This window comes from Cavia porcellus, unplaced genomic scaffold (genome assembly GCF_034190915.1).
Source record: "Cavia porcellus strain 051 isolate PalLab524CR breed Dunkin Hartley unplaced genomic scaffold, mCavPor4.1 scaffold_43, whole genome shotgun sequence".
Classification (NCBI taxonomy): Eukaryota; Metazoa; Chordata; class Mammalia; order Rodentia; family Caviidae; genus Cavia; species Cavia porcellus.
This window is the reverse complement of record NW_026947526.1, coordinates 875,195-901,213: the sequence shown is the minus strand read 5'-3', so window position 1 is coordinate 901,213 and position 26,019 is coordinate 875,195. Positions and strand designations below refer to the sequence as shown.

At 35.9% G+C, this 26,019-nt stretch overlaps 1 pseudogene; it reads right to left on the bottom strand.

Annotated features, from left to right (window-relative positions):
- Positions 1-3,826: 3,826 nt before the first annotated feature.
- Positions 3,827-25,437, bottom strand: LOC100714522 (E3 ubiquitin-protein ligase TRIM33-like; annotated as a pseudogene).
- Positions 25,438-26,019: the final 582 nt, after the last annotated feature.

Below are 26,019 nucleotides of genomic sequence, written 5' to 3'. Positions count from 1 at the left end.
GACAGAAGCCCTTTGTCTGAGGGACTGTATTTTAAGACTGTTTTCCAGTGTGTGGTTTTTCTTTTCACTATGCTGGAGGTTTCTTTTGATGTGTGGAAACTTTTTAATAATACATAATCCAAGTTACTGGTTCTGGGAAGCATTTCCCATGCTGTTTGATTCCTGCTCATGAATTCTCTACCTACACCTATGTCTTAAATGTTTTTACCCAATTTGTCTTCCAACAGATATAGTGTTTCTGTTTTAATATTCAAATATTTGATCCATTTAGATTTTAATTTAGTACATGGTGATAGGCATGAGTCCAGGTTTAGTTTTGGGCACATTGGAGAGCCAGTTATTCCACCCCATTTCTTTAAGAGATTATCGTTTTTCCAGTGAACATGTTTGGCCCCTTTATTAAAGATAAGGTGGTTGAGTGTGTGTGTAGTTGTGGTTTGTCTTCTAATCTATTCCATTGGTCTTCAGACCTGTTTTTATTCAATTACCATGTTGATTTTACTACAGTTGCTTTGTAGTATAATTTCACGTAAGGGATTGTGATGCCTCCTACCTTGCCTTTGCTGCTTAGAATTGTCTTTGCTATTCTATGTCTCTTCTGGTTCCATATGAATTCTACCAGTGATTTCTCTAGATCTGACGTATGTTGTTAGTATTTTTATTATTATTGCATTGAATCTGTATAACAGTTTTGGTAGAATGGAAATTTTAACTATATTTAATCTTCCTATTTGATCATTCCTAATCAAAGTCAAAGATGACTTTGCATTTTCTGAGATCATCTTCAATTTCTTTTTCAGGGTATTATAACTTTCCATGTATAGATTTTTCATTTCTTTCTTTTTTTCTTTCTTGATATTAATTTCTAAGTATTTCTTTTTTTGGATGCTTGTGTAAAGGGTGTGGCTTCTCTTGTTATTCTCTCAGTGATTTTGTTGTTAGTTTAAAGGAATGCCATTGATTTTTGTGTATTGATTTTGTCTACAGCTACATTGCTGAATATCTTTATTATATGTAGGAGTCTTTAAATAGAATTTTGGTGGTCTTTTATGTAGAGTATCATGTCATCTTCAAGTAATGTTGATTTAACTTCCTTTTTTACTGTCTTTACCCCTTTTATTTCTCTCTGTTATCTAATTGTTCTGTTTAGCATTTCCAGTACTATGTTGCATAAGAGTGAAGAGACATCCTTATCTTGTGCCTGATTTTAATGTAAAGGCCTTCAGTTTTTGGCCATTTAATATGATGATGTCTGTTGGTTTGTCATAGATGGCCTCTATCATATTGATGTAAAGACCATCTATTCCAATTTCCTGTAAGTTTCTTATCATTAATGAATTTTGGACCTTATCAAAAGCTTTTTCTGCATCTATAGAAATGACCATATGAGTCTTATTTCTTGCTTTACTAACATGGTGGATTAAATTTATTGATTTATGTTTGTTGAAGCATCCCTGCATTAATGGGATATATAATTTTCTTGCTGATATGCTGCATCATATTTGCCACTCTTTTATTCAGGATTTTTGCATCTGTGTTCATTAAGGAAATTGGCCTGTAGTTCTGTTTTTTACTTGGGTCTTTCTCAGGTTTTGGTACTACAGTAATATTTGCTTCCAAGAATGACTTAGAAAGGATTGCTTCCCTTTCAATTTCATTGAAGAGTTTGATGAATTTCTTGCAGACAGCATATAGTTGGATGTTGATTCTTGATCCATTCTCCCAGTCTTTTTCTTTTAATTGTTGGGTTGAGACCATTAACATTCATTGTTAAAACTGTTATATATTTGTTTATTGTTGATGTATTATCTTTCTGCTGTCACATCTTTATCTTTCATTTCTGTTTAATTGTTTGCTTTGCTTAGAGTTTTTTTTTCTAAGTGTATCTAAACTGTCTTTCAGTAATCTTTGCAGGATTGGCTTGGTGATCATGAAGTTCTTCAGCTGTTAATTGTCATGGAAGTATCTGATTTATCCAGCCAAGGACAATTTTACAGGGTACATCATTCTAGGGTGGAAATCATTTTCTTTTAGAAACTGAGATACTTCACTCCATGCTTCTTCTTGACTTCATTGCTTGTGCTACAAAGTCTTCTGTGACTCTGTTAGGTTTTCCATTATGATGATATAGCTTTTCTCTTTTACAGTTTTTAATATTCTATTCTTTTGTTGGATTTCTGGGATGGTGATTATTATATGTGTGGGTTTAATTTTATTTTGGTATGGATTTTTGGAGTTCTATATGCTTCGGTGATCATAATGTCAGTTTCTCTTCTCACACTTGGGAAATTTTCAGCTATTACTTCTCTAAATATCCTCTTGACATCATTTGTGCTGTCCCCTTCTTTTTATTATCCATATGAATCTTATGGGTTTTCTTCTGCATCATCATGCAGCTGTTGGATTGTTATTTCCTGATTCCTTGTTATTTTTAAAAGATCCTTCCATTCCTGTTGACTAGCTGCAATCTTGTCTTCAAGGTGAAATTCTATCTTAACATTTCTTTAGTCAGTTTTGACAACTTTTGATGAAATTTTTGTTTCCTTTATAACTCATTGAATATGCTTTAGATATTCTGTTTGCTTCTTATATTGTTCATCCAGGGATTCTATCTTTTGGTTTGTCCCCATAATTTTTTAGCTATGTCTGTTTTAGATGTGTTTAGCATCTCTTTAATTACTTTTAACCTTTCTTCTTTTACCTGGGAAATCACTTCTTGTTTTAATTCCTTTAAAGCTTCCCAGAGTTGCTTTTTTATTACAGTTGCTATTATTTCAGGTAGTTCAGGTGTATGGCATATAATTTCTTCTATGTACATATCTCCTAAGGTTTCTTGGGATGGGCTTGAGGTTTGAGATTGCATTTTTGCCCTTTGTTTTGTCATTTTCCTATATATTTCCCTGTTTCAAGTTTTGTTGCAATAGTTCCCCTAGGCTTGTTGGTAATTATCTTTTATGCCCTCAGCTTTTGGGATGGAATGCAGGTTGCTGAGCATCATCCAGTCTGGCCCACTGGACCTCCCATGTGACTTCCAATGTTCCAGGAAGCTGGGCAGGCACCTAATGACTGTGGATAATGATCCAAAGCCCTCCCCAGCCAAGGACTGGAGCTCAATTTGTGTTACCTCAACTCCCTTGATTGAAGAAGTTTGTTGGGAATAATCTAGCCAGGCCACAATACCTCCCACAAAATCGAGTCTAGTTTAGGTGGCTGGAAGCTGGACAGTTCTTTGACAACTGAGAGCAATGATCTTAACCTCCTGGGGCTGGGATGGTACATGGACACTCACCTCTGGCGACACAGTTTCCTGAATTGAGACAGGGTCACTGGGGGAGACCCAGCTGGGTCAGAAACCTGTGTAGCCAGAGGAGTGTGGCTCTGGGCCATCAAGTTCCCTGGATTGAGAGAGGCTCACAGGGTTGGTCCAGGCAGGCCCAAGACTTGTGGAGTCAGTCGAGTGTGGTTGGAACCTGGGCAGCTCCTTGACCACTGGGAGAGATGCTCTTAAATGTCCAGGGCTGGGTATAGTGTGCAGACATACCCACCTTTCTTTTTAAAGAAATCACTGGTTTTTATTTCACTCCTTTTGTTTTTTAACTTCTGAAAAATGAAAGTGTTTGTTTTGTGTACTTTTAAAAGTTGAGTGCAGAATTTTTTTTCTTCACCTTCCTTGACAATGATATTATCTGTCCATTATTTCAATCTAATACCATGTAAGAGCTACCAGGTTCTTCAAGGAGATGCACACTAAAGGCAGTACATATTACAACAAACCTTAAATATATGGGTTTCTTTCATTTCTTTTCTTTCTTTCCAAACAACTGCTTTAAGTCCATGTTAGTTTGATTGATACGTACTGGTTCTCATATGACTTAAGGTGTTTTATGTGAAGCTGTATAAAGTCTTAATCAGAGCTCTCAGTTACCTCAGTATCATCTTCTTCCTGCTTAAACTCTGGCAAACATGTGAAGGTCCTGTCTGAGTAGATTTCTATGAAATTATCTTCAAAGTCAATGCAACTGCTTTCCCTGCATTAGGTATTGCTAAATCATTGTTCAAATCAACCTCTTGTGTGATGGGCTGGGGATTTAGCTCAGTAGCATAAGTGCCTGCCTTGCAATCCCACAGTTGTGACTTTGATCCCTGGTACAAAAAAAAAATTAAAAATCTCTTGTGTCTTCATAAACTTGAACAAATCTCGTCATTTGATGAACCTTTCATAATTCTTGAAGATCAAATGGACATCAGCCACAAAATCATCTGGAATATGGTAATATTGAGAATGTTTTTTTCTGAACCTTCTTTTGAACAGTAGATGAATCCAATGTTTTTAAAATAATTTTAAAGTAGTTTTGTATCAAAGCAGGTACCAGCTCTTGGAATTCCATACTTAATTCATGGCAGTAGAGATAAAATAGAAGACATTCACATTTCCTTTATTCCACTGGGCTTAATCCTTGTGCAGTTTTCCCCTTCTGGATGTGTTGCAAACTATCACATTCATACTCAACTTCTGGCTTCTGAGTATCTCTGCAAAATATGCATTTCCAGTTCCCACTTGGAAAGCTAAGAAGTATTGGAACATGGAAAGTTAGAAGAAAGACCTTTGGATATTTTTCACAGCACAAGAGATCCCCTCCATTTTGGCAGACTGCACACCAGTCTTCATTTGGATCAGCATCTTTGTGGTTGCTATTTCCGCCAGTCATTGCTGCCATGTGAATATGGCTTCGAATTGGAGACCTTTCATTAACTAGATTGCTGATCCCTGACTGCTTGCAGGTTTCGTTCACATCTGCAGGTTCAGATTTCACATGATTTTCCAAGCTTGCTAACACACCTAACTCACTCTCCAAATGCAGGTTGGTTGACACACGTGGTGCCAAGTTATGCTTAGGACTGCTCCACGTGGAGTCATTCCTCCTCCCATGCTCAGGCTTTTCCTGTTTCACAGCTCCTGAAAAACTACAGACCTCTTCCTCAGTCCCAGGTTCCTGCTTGACATTCACTTTATCAGATTTCAAACTAAAACCAATCTTCTCAGCAGTTCTTCCTAATGACCCACAGCTGCATCTACTGCCAGTACTAGAAATATCAGGAGATCTCACAAGTGTGTGAGAATTGGACAAACCTGAGGATCCTGGAGGTAAGATAGAGGGTCCTGGGGAAGGAAGGATCCATGGTGCTTGTAGGCTCTGGGAGTGGGTGACTGAGATGCATCTACCTGGTAGCTTATCTAAACTGCTTGAGTCAGCATCTTCCAGGTATATGGGTGGAATATCAGGCAAGGATAGAAGGTATTCTAGATAGTAACTTAGGGGATGAGTTCTATTCCTGTAACAGATGGGCTGGTGGGGCTTTGGTTTGCATTTGCCATGGTTGCTGTAGTAGGGCTTCTTGGGTTGATTGTGAATTGTGTACTGATATGACAAGAAAAGTTCCAGCATGCCCTGGGTTTGAATGTTGTCTCTGGAGATGTGCTTGAATCATGGAATACTGAGGACCACTGTGCCTGGGCATCCCTGGGATTCTGGCAGCATTCTGAGCCAGTCTCATTTGATGGGCTTGAAAAGATCCACAATTCATGCTACCTTTTTGCATTGTTTGCACACTGATCAATCTTGGAGGCTGTTGCTATAACATCTGAGGGGCTGTTTGTCTAGGGTGCTTCTGTGTTGTTGTTGTTGGTAGTGATGTGGGAGCTGGTGGTTGTTGCATCCTCATCTGTTGCAACTGCTGAGGTTTCCATGCATACACTTGCTGTTGCATATGCTGAAGTTGAAGCTGTGCTAAGTTAGTCTGTCTAGGGATTTTACTAATGTGATTTGTCCCTGGAGTAACTTGTACCACTACAACATTAGGAGTATAACCAGCAGCTGGTTTACTCTCTATTACTAGATTACCTAAATGGACTATATTTTTTGCCCTGAAAGTGGGATCATAATGGAAACGTATTGCTCCATTGGCAGCAGGGACAGGAACACACCGTGCTTTCAAAATTTGATGCAATTGAAAGGTAACCAGTTGCTTGCTGTACAGTGGTGCGGTGCTGCTGCCACTTACAATGGCCCAGTTTGTAAAGTTCAAAACATGTTTCACCTGCCTGGAGAGCCCTGTGATGGCAGTCCATTGCTGTAGGAGATTACTTTGTCTTTGTTTTGTAACATTCTCTGGGTGCTGTAAGAGAGATTTTCCTTTCTTATTAATTTCATTGATAAGGGTGAAAGTGGCCACTTTAACTACCTGCTCAATTCATTTGTTAGTCTCATTTATTTCTTTTATATTATTCCCCACCTGAGTAGCTGCAAAATAAACACACTTTATTTTTCAAGAAGCTTAACTGGCCGGTGGCCTTCTCTCAGTCAGCAGAGCACCATGGCTGCTGCCACAATCTGGAGAAGAGAGCTGAGCTGAGCTGTGGGGGCCTTCTGGGACCTTGATGGGGACCTTTTCTCAGACTGAAGAGTACTGTGGCCACTGTCACCTTCTGGAGGAGAGAGCTGCACTGTGGTGGATGTGTTAGTCCTGCCTAAGGCCACATGGATGGCCTTCTTTCAGCCCAGGGAGCTTTGTCACCTGAGGACTTGGATGCCAGCACACTATCTGATCCCTGGGAGATTTTCAGATCTTGATTTAGGTGGTTGGGGACCATTCAGCTTGCAGACACACTACATTGGGCTTGGTGGGATTTGAGCCTGCCTGGAATGTGCCTGGTGGCCTTCATTTGGTTTGGGGAGTTTGTTGAACAAGGGGGGAGCTGTGTCACTTGAGAAGGCTTTAGGCCTACCTGAGCCATGCTTGGTAACATTCTTTTAATCTGGGGGCCTTGCTGCACAAGAGGGAGCTATGCTACCAGAGGAGTTCTAGGATCCCAGGACATAGGAGACAATTTTCCCCATGCTCAGGGGAAGCTTCGCAAAAACATTTGAAACATGGAAATATAGGAAAATAACAAAACCAAAGACTAAATTGCAATCTTAAACAGAGTGCTGATCGCAATAAAGCATAGGAGCCATGCGCATAGAAAAAAATATATGCCATACAACTGAAATACCAGTAATATTAGGAACCAAAATAAAGAAGAAACTCTGAGAAGCTTTAAAGGAATTTAAACTAAAAATAAATTCCTAGGTAAAAGAAGAAAAAATAAAAGTAATGACAGAGATGCTGAACACATCTAAAGAAGACACAGTTAAAAAATTAGAGGAATAAAACAAAAACATAGAGTTACTGGATGAAAAATATAAGAAACAAATAGAATACATAAAGTATATTCAAAAAGATATACAAGGAATCAAACATTGCATTGAAATTTGTCAAAACTGCCTCAATGAAAGTGAAGGTAGAATTTCAGATTTCAAAGACAAGATTGAGCTAGTGAACAAGAAAGGAAAGATCTCTTAAAAATAACAAGGAATCAGGAAATAAGAATACAAATGCTGCAAGATGACTCAAAGAAAACCAACATAAGATTGATAGGGATAAATGAAAGACAAGGGGACTACACAAATGATATCAAGAGACTACTTACAGAAATAATAGCTGAAAACTTCCCAAAGATGAGAATGGAAACTGACATTAGGATTAGTGAAGCATATAGAACGGCAAATAGCCATAACCAAAAACAAACCTACACCCAGACATATAATAATAACTATCCCAGAAATCCAACATAAAAAAAATATGTTAAATACTTGTATAGAGAAGAGACAGATCACCTATAAAGGAAGGCCTATCAGAATCACAAAAGACTTCTCAGCACAAACAATGAAGTCAAAAAGAGCATGTAGTGAAGTATTTAAGATCCTAAAGGAAAATGATTTCCAACCTAGACTGATGTAACTTCCAAAACTGTCCCTCAAAATGAATGGAGAAGTAAGATACTTCCATGACAAAGACAGCTGAAAACATCATGATCACCAAGCCAAACCTGCAAAGAATATTTAAAGGCAGTTTAGATACACATAGGAAAAAACACTAAACAATGCAGACAATTAAACAAAATGGAAAGATAAAGATGCAACAGCAAAAGGATAGCATGTCAACAATGAACAAATATATAAGAGTTACTAACATTAATGTAAATGGTCTCAATGCATCAATTAAAAGAAACAGTCTGGCAGAATGGATCAGGAAACAACATCCATCCACATGCTGTCTACATGAAACCCATCTAACCCAAAAGGAAACTCATAGACTGAAATTCAAAGAATGTAAAACAATTTTTCATGCAACAGGAATGCCCAAAAAAAGTGGGAGTAGCTATCCTGTTTGCAGATAATGTGAACTTCAAATGAAGAATTATCCTAAGAGATAAAGAAAGTCATTACATACTGGTTAGGGGAAAATTTCAAGAGGAAGAAATAACAATCTTAAAAATATATGCACCAAATTCCATAGCACTCACATTATACAAAGGAAATATTAATAAAAATGAAAAATCAAATTAACAATAACACAATTATACCAAGAAACCTTAACACACCATTGACACCAAGGGACAGATCAACCAGACAGAAAATCAGCAAAGAAATAACAAAACTGAATCACACTTGTGAACAAATGGACTTGATAGACACATACAGATTGTGCCAAACAACTACATCAGAATATACATTCTTCTTGGCAGTACATGGGACATTCTCTAAAAAAGACCACATAGAAACCCACAGAACATATTTAAATAAATGCAAAAGATTTGAAAATATCCCATACATTTTATCAGATCATAGTGTCATGAAACTAGAAATTACTGATAAAGGAAACTGCAAAAACCAAATAAACACATGGAAAAGGAATATTACACTCTTGAGCAACCAGTGGGTTACAGGGGAATTCAAAGAAGAAATTAAACAATACCTACAAACAAGTGAAAATACATGTACCAATTTCTGAAATGTGTGTAGTGCAATGTAAGACATCCTGAGAGGAAAACTTATTACACTGAGCTCCCACATCAGGAAAACAGAAAGAATACAAATAAATAACCTGATGATACACCTCAAACATGTAGAAAAGGAAGAACAAGTAAGTCCAAACCCAAAAGAAGAGAGGAAATTATAAAAATCAACGCAGAAAAAAATGCAATAGAGACTAAAAGAACAATCCAAAGAATCAATGAATCAAACAGTTGGTTCTTTGAAAGAATAAATAACATTGATAAGACCCTAGCTAACCTAAATTAAAAAGGAAAGAAAAAGTTCAAATTCATGCAATAAGAAGCAAAAAAGATGAAATCACTACAGATTCTGTGGAAATACAGAAGTTCATCAACACCTATTTCAAAAACTTCTACTCTCATAGCTTCGAAAACACAGAAGAAACGGATAGATTCCTAAAAATATATCAAGTACCAAACCTGGATCAAGAAGATGTAAAACTGATGAATAACCCAATTTCTATCAATGAAATAGAAAATGTAATTAAGTCCTTACCGACAAAGATCACAGGCCCAGAGGTATTCACTGCAGAGTTTTATAGAAAATCAAAGAAGACTTAATGCTGACATTCCTTAATTTCTTCAATGAAATAGAAAGGGACACAGTTCTTCCTAAGTCATTCCTGGAAGCAAATAATAACTCTAGTACCAAAACCTGAGAAGGAACCAACTGAAAAAGAGAACTACAGGCCAATCACCCTAATGAACACAGATGCAAAATCCTCAATAAAATATTGGCAAACAGGATGCAGTAAATTATCAAGAAGATTATACAACACGAACAAGTGGGATTCATCTCAGGCATGCAGGGATCATTCAACAAGAGTAAGTCAATAAATGTCATCCACCATATCAATAAAGCCAAAAGTAAGAATCACATGTTCCTGTCTTTTTTTAAAAAAAAATTTAAAGAAAAAAAAAACTGTAAAAGAGTACAAGTAATACAGACTCTCAAAAAATAAACAGTAAGAAACCACTGGTTAATAGATTACATATTGTCATCTTAGAAATAGTTGTTCAAGTTACAAAATTAAAAATACAAAGTGGACATTCAAACAGTGAGACTGCACACAGTTCTGTTCAATGATGCAACAAAAAGTTAGTAATATGATCATCTACCTTACACACCTAAACACATTTGTAGTTGTATCCTTTAGAGCACTTTCTTTTCCACTCTTTTTTACAATAGCATTTACACATTATGGGTTTTATTACTCCCACAGTTTTACTACTTTTTTGGAAGAGAATAAAACCAAATGTGACAAAACAAAGCAATCAGTCCAAACAAGGGATGGATGTAGTACTATACATAAAAACAGAAGACTAGGTGATCAACAATGGTTATAATAATGCCTCTTGCTACCTTAAAAAGAATTGCCTATATCATCAGTTATAATAAAATTGAACCAAACAGTACACAAAAAATAATAAAACCTAAATTTTGGAGACATTAATGGACTTCAAAAGAATATTATAGTCAAACCAGAATGGCCATCATAGTGAATCTTATTGCCTTCAAAGTAGTTGCCTATGCTCTCAAATATGATACTATCAAACAGAAGAGAAAAAAGTAAAATCAGTCAAAACAAGATGGTGAGAGCAATACAGGGCTTCAAGTGAAGTTAATAGGAATTCAAAAAGGTACTATAATATATCCTGTTAATTTATTGTTAATTTTGACCTTAATTATAAAATAATAAAAAGATAAATTAATGTTAAACATGGGGAGATTGAGATAAAAGGGGACATAAAACATAACAGGTCAGAACAGAACAATTTAAGCAACATTGTGTTTCACCACAAGATAACCCAACTTAATAGTTACCATAGTGTTTCTTTCCTTGAAATATTTGAGTATAACTTCGTATACTATAGCATTAAACATATCAAGACAATGTGAAACCATTCAAGAGGATGAAAGCATTACAGGGTATTTAGAACCAGCTAACAGAAAATGAACAATGTTTTCTATATAATCTCTTTGCCTATAAAATTTTTGTTCATGCTATCACATGTAATAAAATCGAATAAGATACAACATGATAAAACCAATGGAGACAGAAGAACAACAGTTTGATGGAACTTCAAAAATGATGATATTAAATAAGCACTAGCTATTATGATGTCTTGTTTTACTTAAAAGAGTTGTACATATCATCACAGACAATCAAATCAAACAGCTCAGAATAAAACCATTCCAATTAATGAGTGAAAACTTCATAAGTTTTCAAAGCCATATAATGAGAATCATGAATACCACATACTTTTATGTATTTATATCACTTCTTACACTAGGGAAACTATTTGGTATTCATATGTGTGGGTTTTATTTATTTCACTTATGAGTATGGTCTCAAGTTGAACCCATTTATTAGTAAATATCTCAATGTGATAGTTCTTTATAGTTACAGAGTACTACTTTGTATAAAAGTACTACAACATTTTTATCCATTCCACAGCGAATGGACATTTAGATTGTTTCCAAGATCTGGCTATTACAAATCGTGCTGCTATAAACATGGACACACATATATTACTGTGGTATGATGTTTTCAGTTCTTCTGGGAATATGCCTAGAAGTGAAATAGCTGGAATAAATGGGACTGTCAATTGCAGCTTTTTGAGAAATCTCCAGTCTTCACTGCAAAATGGTTGCACCAGTCTACACTCCCACCAACAGAGCAGGAAAGTTCCTTTTTCCCCACAGCCTCCCCAGCATTTGTTATTGTTGGTTTCCTTGATCCTGGTCATTCTTTCAGGAGTGAGATGGAATCTCAGTATGGTTTTAATTTGCATTTCTCTAATAAGTAATGATGATGAACATTTTTTCATGTATTTATTTGCTATTTGTATTTCTTCAACTGTGAAGTGTGTATTCATCTCAGATGCCCATTATTGGATTGGATCTTTGAGTTTTGGTGGTCTGGTTTTTTAAAATTAATTATTTGTTTTGGACAGAAGTCCTTTGAGGGACAGCTCACTAAGATTTTTCCCAGTTTGTGGGTTTTCTTTTCACTATGCTGGAGATTTCTTTGGACATGAAGAAACTTTTTTAATCAGAGGTGATCCCAGTGACACATTCTGTGAAGTATTTCCCATGCAGTTTGGGTCTTGTTCATGAATTCTCTACCTATGCCTATGACAAAGTTTTTACCCAGCTTGGCTTCCAATATATTTAGTATATCTGTTTTACTATTATATCTTTGATGAATTTAGGTTTTAGTTTAGTACATGGTGATAGGCATGGGTCTAGTTTTAGTTTTCGGCATATGGAGAGTCAATTTTTCCAGCACCATTTATTGAAGAGACTGTTGTCCTTCCAGGGAACATGTTTGCAACCTTTATCAATGGAAAGATGGTTGAGAGTGTTTTTCGTTGTGCTTTTATCTTCTTATCTATTCCATTGATCTTGGCTCTGTTTTTATTCAAGTACCATGTTTATTTTACTACAGTTGCTTTGTAGTATAAATTCAAATCAGGAATTGTGATGCCTGCTGCCTTGCCTTTGTTGCTTAGGTCTTTACTATCCTTGGTCTCTTCTAGTTCCAGATGAATTTTAGGAGTGATTTCCTGAGATATATGAGGTATGTTGATGGTACTTTTATTGGGATTGCACTGAATCTGTATAACAGTTTTGGAAAAATGGACATTTTCACAATGATCATTCTTCCTATCCATGAGCAAGGGATGTTTTCCCATTTTCTGAGATTGTCTTCAATTTCTTTTTCTGGTATATTATAATTTTCCCTGTATAGGTCTTTCACTTCTTTCGTTAAAGTAATTCTTAAGTATTTCATTTTTTTTTTTGGTTGCTAGTGTGAAGAGTGTGGCTTCTCTTATTTCTCTATCAGTGATTTTGTTGTTAGTGTATAGGAATGCTATTGATTTTTGAGTATTGATTTTTAATCCATTATTCAATTTATTTATTGTATCTAACAGTCTTTGAAAGGGGTTTTGGTGGTCTTCTTTGTAGAGTATCTTGTCATCCACAAACAATGATAATTTACCTTCTTTTTTTCCCAATCTTTGCCCCTTTTATTTCTCTCTCTTGTCTAATTGTTCTGGCTAGTATTTCCAGTACTATATTAAATATGTGTAGTGATAAGGGCCATCCTGGTCTAGTGCCTTATTTTAAAGATGTTCAATTTTTGGCTATTTAGTATGATACTGGCTGTTAGTTTGTAATAGATAGCCTTTATTATATTCAGGTAAAGACCATCTTTTACAATTTTCTGTAAAGTTCTTATCATAAATGAATGTTGGAACTTATCAAAAGTTCCTATAGGTCCTACACCTATAGAAATGATCATGGGATTCTTATTTTTTGGCTATTTATTTATTTATTGCAGTACAAGGGATTGAACTCACAACCTCATGCTTGCCAGGCAGGTGCTTATGCTGCTGTTCTATATCCCCGGCTCCTACTTTTGGCTTTATTGTTATAGTGGATTACATTTATTGATTTGCTTATATTGAACCATCCCTGCATGCCCATGATGAATCCCACTTGGTCAGGGGGCATAATCTACTTGACAATTTGCTGCCTCCTATTTGCCAAAATTTTATTGAGGATATTTGTATCTGCCTTCATTAGGGAGATTGGCCTGTAGTTCTCTTTTTTATTTGGGTCTTTGTCCAGTTTTGGTACTAGAGTAATAGTTGCTTCCAGGAATGAGTTAGGAAGGATTGCTTTCCTTTCAATTTCACTGAAGAGTTTGAGGAGTGTCAGCATTAAGTCTTTTTTGTATTTCTTGTATAACTCTGCAGTGAATCCATCTTAGTCTGTGCTCTTCTTTGTAGGTAAGGACTTAATTATATTTTCAATTTCATTAACAAAAATTGGGTTATTCAGCAAATTTGCATCTTCTTGACCTAACTTCGATATTTCATATGTATCTAGTAATCGGTCTATTTCTTCTGTGTTATCAAACCTTTGAGAGTAGAGGTTTTTGAAATAGTTGTTGATGAACTTTTGTATTTCTATAGAGCCAGTGATGATTTCGCGTTTTTCATTTCTTATTGCATGAATTTGAGCTTTGTCTTCTCTTTTTTACATAAGGTTCGCTAGGGGCTTATCAATTTTATTTATTTTTCAAATGACAAACTCTCGTAAATTCTTTGGATTGTTTTCTTAGTCTCTGTTGCATTAATTTATGCTCTGATTTTTATAATTTCCTTTCTTCTTTTGGCTTTTGGATTCACTTGCTTTTCTGTTTCTATATGTGTGAGGTGTAACGTCAGATTATTTATTTGTATTCTTTCCGTTTTCCTGATGTGGGAACTCAGTGAAATATGTTGTCTTATGAGGAAATATTTCACTGCATCCCACAGATTCTGCTAAGTTCTATTTGTATTTTCATTTGCATGTAGGTATTGATTAATTTGTTCTTTAATTTCCCCTGTGACCCTCTGATTACTCAATAGGGTATAATTCAGTTTCCATGTATTTGTGGGATTTTTGCAGTGTCTTTTATCATTGATTTCTAATATCAGAGCAATATGATCTCACAACATTCAAGGAATAATTTCAACTCTTTTGCATTTATTTAAATATGTTCTGTGACCTAATATGTGGTCTATTTTAGAGAATGACCCATTTGTGAAGAATGTGTATTCTGATGCTGTTGGTTGGATCACTTTGTATATGTCTAACAAGTCCATTTGTTCTGTGGTAAAATTCAGTTCTGTTATTTCTTTGCAGATTTACTGTCTGGTTGAACTATCCCTTGGTGTCAATGGTGGGTTAAGAACACCTGCTATAATTGTGCTACTGATAATTTGGTTTTTCATTTCTGTTAATACTTGTTTTATATAACTGGTTGCTCTGGCACATGATCATTTCAATAGATGCTGAAAATGTTTTGATAAGGACCTACACTCATTCATGACAAGATCTTTACAGAAAATTGAAATAGATGGTCTTTACTTCAATATGATAAAGGCCTTCTATGACCAAGCAACAGCCAGCATGATGTTCAGTGGCTGAAAACTGAAGGCCTTTACCTTAAAATCAGGCACAAGACAAGGATGTCCCCTATCACCATTTCTATTTAATACAGTAATGGAAATAGTAACCAAAGCAATTGAACAAGAGAGAGAAATAAAAGGGGTAATGATAGGAAAAGAGCAATTTATATTATCATTAATTGAAAATGACATGATAATCCACATAGAAGACCCCCCAAACTCCACTGAAAGACTCCTACATATAATAAATAATTTTAGCAATGTATTTGGATACAAATTAAAGCTCAAAAAGCAATAGAATTTCAATAAACTAACAACAAAATCATGGAGAGGAGAGACTATTTGGGACTCTAGCACCTTCTGGGTGCAGCGTAAGGGCTGAGCAGATCTGGGGCACCTGCATCCGTCTCCCTGTGTGTCTGGAGGACTGTGATTTTCTCAGCAAGCAGGCAAGCATCAACAGTCCCGGAGGTCTCACAGCCTGCGTTAAGTGCCCAGTGCACTCTTCCCCAAGCCCATACTGCTCAGGACCCTCAAGCCTTCTGGGTGCAGTGAAGTGGCTAAATGTGCCCAGCGCCTACATCTGCCCCCCCCCCATACTGGCTGCACTCGGATAACTGTGGAGTTTTGAGCAAGCAGGCGGGTGCACAGTGTCCCTGGATCCCAGCTTACCTGGAACTACAGAGTTCTAAACAGGCAGAAGATGGCCACTGGTTCCAGAGGCCCAGTGGCCTAGGGGAAATGGGTGCCAGAGTCCCAGGAGCTGTGAATATAGAAGTGGATTTCCAACAGACCCTGAGTAAGCTTTCAAATAACACTGGAAACACAAAAATATATGAAAATGATAAAACAAAAGACTAAATTACCACCTCAAAACTCCAGTCCATCTCAAGAAATCCTAGGCGCAATGTATATAGAAGAAAATATATGCCATATACCTCAAATATCAGACATAATAGCTACTGAAATAAGCAACTCCAGGAAGCTTTAAAGGAATTCAAATTCCAAATAATCTCCCAGGTAAAAGAAAAAAATGATAAAAGAAATGAAAGGCATTCTGAATATATCTAAAGAAAACACAGTTAAAAAAATTGGAGGAACTAAACAAAAAGATAGAATCCCTAGATGAGCAATATAAGAAACAAACAGAATACATGCAACAGATGCACAGAGATATACAGGAAATCAAACACTCCATTGAAAACTCTAAAAACCGCCTCAATAAAAGGGAAGATAGAATTTCAGACCTTGAAGACAGGATGGCAGCTAGTGAACAGGAAAAAGAAAGATCTTTTAAAAATAACAAGGAATCAGAAAATAACAATTCAGTAACTGCAAGATGATGCAAAGAAAAACAATGTAAGATTGATAGGGATTAATGAAAAAGAAGGGGTCAACATAAAGGATGTCAAGGGGATATTTAGAGAAATAATAGCTGAAAATTTCCCAAGCATGAGATCAGAAACTGACATCAGGATCAGGGAAGCATATAGAATTCCAAACGGTCATAACCAAAATAAAACTACACCCAGACGTATAATAAACAGCACACAGAAATCCAAAACAACAATAGATTACTAAAAGCTTTCAGAGAGAAAAGGCAGATCACTTCTAAAGAAAAACCTATCAGAAACACAGCAGACATCTCAGCACAAACAATAAAGTCAAGAAGAGCATGGAGTGAAGTATTCCAGATCCTAAAGCAAAATGATTTCCAACCGAGACTGATGTACCTTGCAAAACTATCATTCAAAATCAATGGTGAAATATGATAATTCTATGACAAAGAACAACTGAAGAACTTCATGAACACCAAGCCAACCCTGCCAAAAATATTGAGAGACAGTTTAGATACACAAAGGAAAAAACCACTCAGCAAAACAGATAATTAAACAGAACAGAAAGATAAAGATGCAACAGCAGAGAGATAATATGTCAACAATAAATCAGCATATAACAGTTATAACCATTAATGTAAGTGGTCTCAATGGACCAATCAAAAGAAACAGAATAGCAGAATGGATCATGAAGCAAAATTCAACCATATGCTGTTCACAGGAAACACATCTAACCCAGAAGGATACTCACAGACTGAAAGTCAAAGGATGGAAAACAATACTTCACGCAACAGATATATATATAAAAAAATACAGAAGCAGCCATTCTGTTTGCAGACAATGTGAACTTTAAACCAACAATGACTATAAAGGACAAAGAAGGTCACTACATACTCGTTAGGGGAAAACTCCAAGAGGAAGAGATAACTATCTTAAATATATGTGCACCAAACTCCAGAGCACCCAGTTATATAAAAGAACTATTAACAGAAATGAAAACTCAAATTATCAGTACCACAATTGTAACAGGGGACCTTAACACACCATTGATACCACAGGACAGATCAACCAGACAGAAAATGAGCAAAGAAATTATAGAACTGAATCACACCTGTAAAAAAATGGACTTGATAGACATATATAGAATGTTCCACTACAAAAACATCAGAATTCACATTCTTCTCAGGAGTACATGGGTCATTTTCTAAAATAGATCATATATTAGCTCACAGAACATATTTAAGCAAATGCAAAAGAGTGGAAATCATCCCTAGAATGTTATCAAATCATAGCGCTTTGAAATTAGAAAGTAATGATAAAAGATACTGCAAAAATCCCACAAAACATATGGAAACTGAATAGTACTATATTGAGTAATCAGTTGGTCACAGAGGAAATTAAAGAAGAAACTAAACAATATCTACAAGAAAATGAAAATACAGATACAACTTACCAGAATCTGTGGGATGCAATGAAAGCCATCCTCAGAGGAAAATTTATTGCACTGAGTTCCCACATCAGGAAAACAGAATGAATACACATAAATAACCTGATGCTACAACCCAAACAGCTAGGAAAAGAAGAGCAAGTTAAAAAGCAAAAAGAAATTATAAAATCAGAGCAGAAATCAATGCAATATAGGCTAAGAAAACAATCAAACGAATCAACGAATCAAAGAGTTGGTTCTTTGAAAGAATAAATAAAATTGATAAGCCTCTAGCCAACCTTATTTTTAAAGGGAAGAAAAACTCAAATTCATGCAATGAGAAATGAAAAACTTGAAATGACTGCAAACTCGACATAAATACAAAAGTTCATCAACACCTATTTTGAAAAACTCTAAAAGGTTTGATAACACAGAAGAAATATACAGATTCCTAGAAACATATGAAGTAACAAAGCTAGATCAAGAGGATGTAAAACTGCTGAATAACCCAATCTCTATTAAAGAAATTGAAAATGTAATTAAGTCCTTACCTACAAAGAAGAGCCCAGGCCAAGACTGATTCACAGCAGAATTCTACAAGAAATACATAAAAGACCTAATGCCGACACTCCTCAAACTATTCAATGCAATTGAAAGGGAATTAATCCTTCCTACGTCATTCCTGGAAGCAAATATTACGCTTGTACCAAAACCTAAGACTCAACTAAAAAATAGAATTAAAGACCAATCTCCCTAATGAACACAGATGCAAAAATCCTCAACACAATATTGGCAAATAGGATGCAGAAAATCATCAAGAAGATTATACACCACGACCAAGTGGGATTCATCCTAGGCATGTAGGAATGGTTCAACATACGTAAATCAATAAATGTATTCCACCATATCAATAAAGCCAAAAGTAAGAATAACACGACCATTTCTATAGATGCAGAAAAAGCCTTCGTTAAGGTCCAACATTCATTCATGATAAGAACTTTACAGAAAATTGTAATAGATGGTCTTTACCTCAATATAATAAAGGCCATCTATGACAAACATACAGCCAGTATCACACTAAATAGCCAAAAACTGAAGGCCTTAGCCTTAAAATCAGGAACAATACCAGGAGGTGCTTTATCATAACTCCTATTTGTATATTCCTGGAAACACTAGCCAGAGAAATTAGACAAGAGAGAGAAATAAAAGGGGTAAAGATAGGAAAAGAAGTTTAATTGTCATTGTTTGCAAATGACATGATACTCTACACAGAAGAACCCCTGAAATCCATTGAAAGACTCAGACATAATAAATTAATTCAGTACTATAGCTGAATACAAAATCAATACTCAGAAATCAATAGCATTCCTATACACTAACAACAAAATTACAGAGAGGGAAATAAGAGATACCACACCCTTCAAACTAGGAAGTCAAAAAATGAAATATATAAGAATTACTTTTATGAAATAAGTGAAAGACCTATACAGGGAAAAATGATAATAAACTGAAAAATGAAATTGAAGATGATCTCAGAAAATGGAAAAACTTCCCTTGCTCATGGATACGAAGAACAAACATTAGGAAAATGTCCATTCTCCCAAAACTGTTCTACAGATTCAATGCAATCCCAATAAAAATACCATCAACATACCTTATGAATCTAGAAAAATCACTCCTAAAATTCATCAGGAACCAGAAGATACCTAGAATAGAAAAGGAAATTCTAAGCAGCAAAGGCAAGGCAGGAGTCATCACAATCCCTGACTTGAAGTTATACTACAAAGCAACAGTAGTAAAATCAACATGGTACTGGAATCTGTCGATGTCCGCTCCCGGCCGGCAGGAAGGACACACGACAAAGTCTGGTAGTGGACAACCTTTTCTTTTTATTTTCCTTCTCCGTACAGCCTGCCCTGGGTTCTCCCAGCTGAAGCCTCCTCTGGTCCGCTCCCCGCGGCTCCTTTTGTGCTTCAGTCTGCCCCAAAGCCTCTACCGGTCCGCTCTCCGCGGCTCCTTTTGGGCTTTTACTTCTGGGCTTCTACCTGGCTTCTTCTTCCGCCCAGGGGTGGCACCGGTATATATACGGGTACAGTGTCCAATCATGTTAAAGTAAGCAAGGCAAGCTGATTGGCTAACATCATCAGTTGCCAGGCAGACTATATTGTTGAGCGGGTTGTTTACGCGGTAAGCAGGAAACTAACATATTCGATGGGAGGGGTAATCTACCTCAGGCTTTGCTCTTTACCACAGGCCGCACGTCTGCCGCGCAAGGCGAGCTATCACAGACGCGGCTCCCAACAGGAATCAAAACAGAGCTGAAATCAATGGAATAGATTAGAAGATACAACCACAGCTTCAAACACACTCAACCACCTTGTATTTGATAAAGCAGCTAAGCAGGTTCACTGAAAGAATGACAGACTCTTTAATAAATGGTGTGGGAAAAACTGGCTCTCCATTTGCCAAAAACTAAAGCTTAGACCCATGCCTATCACCATGTACTAAATTAAAATCTAAATGGATCAAAGATCTGAATATTAAAACAGAAACATTAAATCTATTGGAAGACAAATTGAGTAGAAACATTGAAGACGTAGGGGTAGGTAGAGGATTCATAAACATGACTCAAACTGCATGGGAAACACTTCCCAGAATCAATAACTGGGACCACTTCTGATTAAACGTTTCTGCATGTCAAAAGAAATCTCCAGCACAGTGAAAAGAAAACCCACAAACTGGGAAAAGATCTTAGTGAACTCCCCCTCAGACAAGGGACTTTTGTCTGAAACATATAAAGAATTATAAAACTCAGACCCCCCAAATTCAAAGATCCAATCCAAAAATGGGCATCTGAGATGAATACGCATTTCTCAGATGAAGAAATACAAATGGCAAATAAATACATGAAAAAATGTTCATCCTCATTGTTCAATAGAGAAATGCAAATTAAAACTACACTGAGATTCCATCGCACTCCTGAAAGAATTGCCAAGATCAAGAAAACCAACAACAACAAATGCTGGAGAGGCTGTGGGGAAAAACGAACTCTCCTACACTGTTGGTGGGAGTGTGGACTGGTACGACCTTTGTGGAGGTCAGTCTGGAGATTTCTCAAAAAGCTAGGATTCAAAGTCCCACTTGTTGCAGCTATTCCACTTCTAGCCTCATTTACAGAAGAACTGAAAGCATCATACCACAGTGATATATGTGCACCTATGTTTATAGCAGCACAATTTGTAATCGCCAGAACTTGGAAACAACCCAAGTGTCCATCAACTGAGGAATGGATAAAAACGTGGTATTTCTATACAATGGAGTAATACTCAGGTATAAATAAGTATCACATTGAGATATTTATCAATAAATGGGCGCAGCTTGAGACCATACTCATAAGTGAAATAAATCAATCTCGCATGTGTGAATACTGAATAGTTTCCCTAATGTAAGTAATGATTCAAATATATAAAAGTATGCGGTAATCATGATTCCCCATTATGTGCCCTTGAAGCCTTATAAAGTTTTCACTTATTAATTGAAATGGCTTTATTCTGAGCTGCTTGATATTATTGCCTGTGATGAAATGAACAGATATTTTGAAGAAAATAAGTCATCATAATAGCTAGTGCTGATTTACTATCATCTTGTTTTGAAGCCCCACTAAACTATGCCCATCTCTTCTGTCTCGATTAGTTTTATCATGTTGTATCTTGCTGGATTTTATTATATGTGATACTATAAACAAAAATTTTTATAGGCAACGAGATAATATAGAAACCATTGTTCATTTTCTGTTAGCTGGTTCTAAATACCCTACAATGCTTTCATCCCCTTGAATGGTTTTACACTGACTTGATATGTTTGAAGCTATCGTATATGAAGTTATATTCAAATATTTCAAGGAGAAAGACACTATGGTAACTGCTATTACGTTGAGTTATTTGGTGGTGAAGCACTAGGTTGCTTTGACCCGTATTGTTATATTATTGTGTCCTCTTTTATCTCATTCTCTCCCTTATTCATTAAAAATTATTTAGTTATATTTTATGATTTTTTAATTCATGGGAAAAATAAAAAAATAGCAGAATATATTATAGTAATTTTTTCGATTTCCCTATTAACTTGATTTGAAGTCCTGTAATATTCCCACTATCTTGTTTTGAATGATTAGACTCCGTTATGTTCTTTATGTTAGTATCAAGTTTGAGGGTATAGGCAACTACGTGGAAGGCAGTAAGATTCACTATGATGCCCATTCTGGTTTGACTATTATCTTCTTTGGAACTCATGTAATGTTTACAAGGTTTAGGTTTTATTGGTCTTGTTCTCTACTGTTTTGTTCAACTTTATAATACTTAATGAAAAGGACAATTCTTTTTAAGGAAGCAAGAGGCATTATGGTAACCATTGTTGATAACCTTGTACTCTGTTTTTACATCATGTGCTATGTCTATCCTTGGTTTTGACTGACAGCTGGGTTTTGCCATATTTGACTTTGTTCTCTTCAAAAAAAAGGGAATAAGATATAAATAAAACCCAAAATGTGTAAATTTTTTTTGTAAAAAAGAGAGGGAAAAAAGTGCTCTAAATGATACAACTGCGAGTGCGTTTAGGGGTGTTAAATAGATGACCATATTAATGTTTTTGGTTGGATCATTGAACACAAGTGTTTTCAGTTTCACTGTTTGAATGTCCACTTTGTATGCTTTGATCCTGTGACTTGAGGAACTATCTCTAAGATAATAAAGTGTAATCTATTAACTGGTGATTTCTTACAATTTTTTGTGTCGTTTTGTATTACTTGTACACTTACACCACTTTGTTTTGTTTCATTTTTTCTCTTTTTCCTTTAAAATAAAATAAAAACATTATGGAGAAGGAAATAAAAGAAGCCACACCCTTCAAATTAGCAACCAAAAAATTAAAATATTTGCAAATTATTCTCACAAAAGAAGCAAAAGTTCTATACAAGGAAAACTACAATACCCTGAAAAAGAAACTGAAGAGGATTTCAGAAAATGGTAACACATCCCTTGCTCATGGGTAGGGAGAGTATATACTGTAAAAATGGCTATACTCCCAAAATTGATATAAAGATTCAATGTAATCTCAATGAAAATACCATTAATATACCTCATACACCTATATAAATCACTCCTAAAATTCACCTGGAATGAGAAGAGACCTAGAATATCAATGACAATTCTAAGCAGCAAAGGCAAGGCAGGAGGCATCACATTCCCTGACTTGAAATTATACTACAAAGCTATTGTAATAAAATAAATATGGTGCTGGAATAAAAACAGATCTGAAGATCAGGAATAGAGTAAAAGATACAACCAAAACTACAAACACAATGAACCAACTTATCTTTGATAAATATGCCAAACATGTTTACTGGATGAATGATGGTCTCTTTAACTAATTGTGCTGGATAAACTGGCTATCCATATGCTGAAAACTAAAACTAGATTCATGCCTATAACCATATACTAAACTAAAATCTAAATGGATCGAAGATCTAAATATTAAAACAGAAACACTAAATGTGTTGGAAGATAAAATAGATAAACATCTTGAAGTCATAGTGGTAGGTAGAGAATTCATGAACAGGAATCAAACTGCATGGTAACTGCTTCCAAGAATCAATAACTGGGATCATCTCTTATTAAAAACTCTCTGCAGGTCAAAAGAAATATTCAGTGTAGTGAATAGTAAAACCACAAACTGGAAAAAAATCTTAGTGAACTGTCCCTCAGACAAAGGACTTCTGTCTAAAACATATGAAGGATTAAAATAGATCAGCTCCCTGAAACTCAAAGACTCAATCAAATATGGGCATCTGAGATGAACACATAATTCTCAGATGAGGAAATACAATTAACAAATAAATAGATGAAAAATTTTTCATCATCATTATTCATTAGAGAAATGCAAATTGAAACCACACTGAGATACCATCTCATTCCTGAAAGAATGGCGAGGATCAAGAAAACTACCAAGAATTCTCCAACATCAAATGCTGGAGAGGCTGTGGGGTAAAAGGGTCTCTCCTAAACTTTTGGTGGCAGTTTATACTGGTATAAGTTTATACTGGGGAGATTCCTCAAAAAGCTGAAATTGGAAGTCTCATTTGTTCCAGCTATTCCACTTCTAGGCATATTCCCAGAAGAACTAAAAACATCATACCACTGTGATATATGTGCACCCATGTTTATAGAAAACCAATATGTAATAGCCAGATCTTGGAAACAACCTAAACGTCCATCAACTGAGGAACTGATAAAAAAGTTGTGGTACTTTTATACAATAGAGTACTACTCAGCTATAAAGAATTATCACATTGAGACATTTACTAATAAATGGGTTCAAATTGAGACCATACTCATAAGTGAAATAAATCAAACTCATATGTGTAAACACCATATAGTCTCCCTAGTGTAAGAAGTTGTAAGTGTACATAACAGTTTATGGTAATTTAGATCCTCTATTACACTGTTTTGAAGACTTATAATGATCACATTCATTAGTTGGAATGGATTTGTCCTTTTTTTATTATCTGTGATGGTAGAAACAGATAATTTGAGGGAAACAAGTCATTATAATAGCTAGTACTAATATGACATCATCTTACTTAAAAGTCTTACCATGGTCTTGCTTTTCTGTTTCCATTGTCTCTATCATGTTGTAACTTATTGGATTGTATTATGTGTGAAAGTATAAACCAATTTTCTATGGAAAATGGGATAATATAGTAGCCATTGTTGGTTTTCTGTAATTTTGTTCTGAATGCCCTGTAATACTCTCATTTTCTTGAGTGTTTTTATACTATTATCCTATGTTTGATACTATTGTATATGAAGTTATACTCAACTATTTCAAAGAAAGAGACATTGTGGTAGTTACTGTTACAGGTTGTCTTCTGGTGAAGTACTGTGTTGCTTACATTGTTCTGTTCTGATTTGCTTTGTTAGGTCCTGTTTTGTCTTAATCTCTTTAAAATAAAATAAAAAAGAAGCTTAGCCAACATATTCTCAGCTGCACCTTTAAGATTTTGAGAAGCTCCTTCCAAAAGCTGGTACCTATGTTCTATGTGTTCCCATAGCAACCGTCTCTGCATGTTAGTCTATCACATGTTTCAGAGAAAAGTTGCAGTTGTTCTTGTTTGTGTACAAGGAAGAAAACAGAGCACTGACCAGATGCTCCAACAAACTCTGAGACATATTTTTTCTTTATCAAATCATCATTAGTGAATTTTACGCTTTGATGTGCTTCCATACATGTCTTACAAAGCCACTCCCCACGTTCTACAGAAAAGCCAACTGCCCTAGCATTGTGTTTATAGCTACTACATACCTGTTCTGATTTTTTTATCAGAACTGCTAGGGGCTTTATATGTGTTTTTCACAAAATACTTATCCACAGGTCTAACTCTCTGTATTCTTGGTGGCATACTGGGCACTATATTACAATGACTTGATGGACGTCACTTTTGCTGCTCCCAGGATGGGCAGGCTGAGGTGGCTCTAGGGCTCCAGCAGGCAACTCAGCCAACAGTGAAGGCAGGGCAGCAGAAGCCTTGTGCCGGCTCTGCAAGCTCTTCTGACTGCCAGCGTAGGTGTCCAAGAGCCAGGCTGGCAGCCCCAGGGCGGCCCAGAGGAGGTCCCTGGATCAGGGGTTGACACTGGGGCTGAGGCTGGCAATGAAACCACTGCATCCAGGCCCAATGAGGCAGCAGGGTCTGAGCCCCACCACCATCTACCCACCATCTGCCCAGCCACGCTACCCTACATGCTAGTCTTGCTGCCCTCCTCCTTCTCCATCAGCACCTATTGCGTGGTTTTGAAGGCACATAAGGCACTCATTCTTTTGTTTTGATTGGTTTTATACTATTTGGTTTTGTATTAATTTATTATGTGTGAAGATATGGACAACTATGTTTAAGAAAACAAGAGACACTATGGTAGCCACTGTTCATTTCCTGTCCTCTTGTTTTGAAATCCTGTGTTTTTTGCATTGATTTGCTGTGATCTGCTTTGTTCTATTCTGTTTTGTTTTATACATTTTAAACAACAAAAGACTATTATTTGATTAGTTTTTTATGCTTATGTTTTATTAAATTTTATTAAAAAGGAAAAGGAGAAACAAAACAAAACGAAGCAGTGTAAGGGTACAAGTAATACAGAACTACCAAAAAAAAACAATAGTAAGAAATCACCAGTTGATAGATTACATATTATCATCTTAGAGATAGTTGCTCAAATCACAGTATCAAAGCATACAAAGTGGACACTCAAACAGTGAGACTGCCAACAGTTGTGTTCAATGATCCAACCAAAAACATTAATATG